A 695-nucleotide genomic window follows, 5' to 3' on the forward strand; every position below is an offset into this window, starting at 1 on the left:
ATCACATGTACTTTTTCCTAAATTTTCTAGGGTTTCTTCTATCCATATTAATTTTTCTTTTAGATTCTCCATTATTTTTCTAATTCAGTTTCTATAATTAATTTCTTCATTTAGTTTTTCTTGATTTTCACTAGTTTTTCTAATATATTCTAACATTTCTTAATCTGAATAATATCCATTTGGGTAATTATCCAGGTATAACTGTTCTATCCAATTTATAATTTCAATTTCATAGTCTAATACTTTTTCTAATATTATTCTCTTAACGTCTATAATTTCTATATCTCTAAGTATATATAAGATTAATATTTTAAGATTATCTGTCATTTAAAATTGTTTAAATACTTTATTATAATATTTTTTTAGTTGTTTGTTTTAATATCATTAATTCTTCTATATTTTCACTAAGAAATTGTATACATTTATATCTTTAATCCTCATATATTCATCTAAATTTGTTTTCATTTGTTTTTCTATTGATTGTATATTTTTCATATTCATTTTCCAAAATTCTAAATATATATAATTTATCATGGTTGATATGTAGGTATTTGTTAGAGTAGTTAGGTAAGTGTGGTATATAATTTATTCTAGTCATAAAATATTTATCAAATATTTTTTCCAATATGATTTTTCTTATGTCTACAATTTCTATATCCTTAAGTACATACAAAACAAGTATTTTAAATTTATCT

Source organism: Capsicum annuum, chromosome 6, assembly GCF_002878395.1.
Source record: "Capsicum annuum cultivar UCD-10X-F1 chromosome 6, UCD10Xv1.1, whole genome shotgun sequence".
Lineage (NCBI taxonomy): Eukaryota > Viridiplantae > Streptophyta > Magnoliopsida > Solanales > Solanaceae > Capsicum > Capsicum annuum.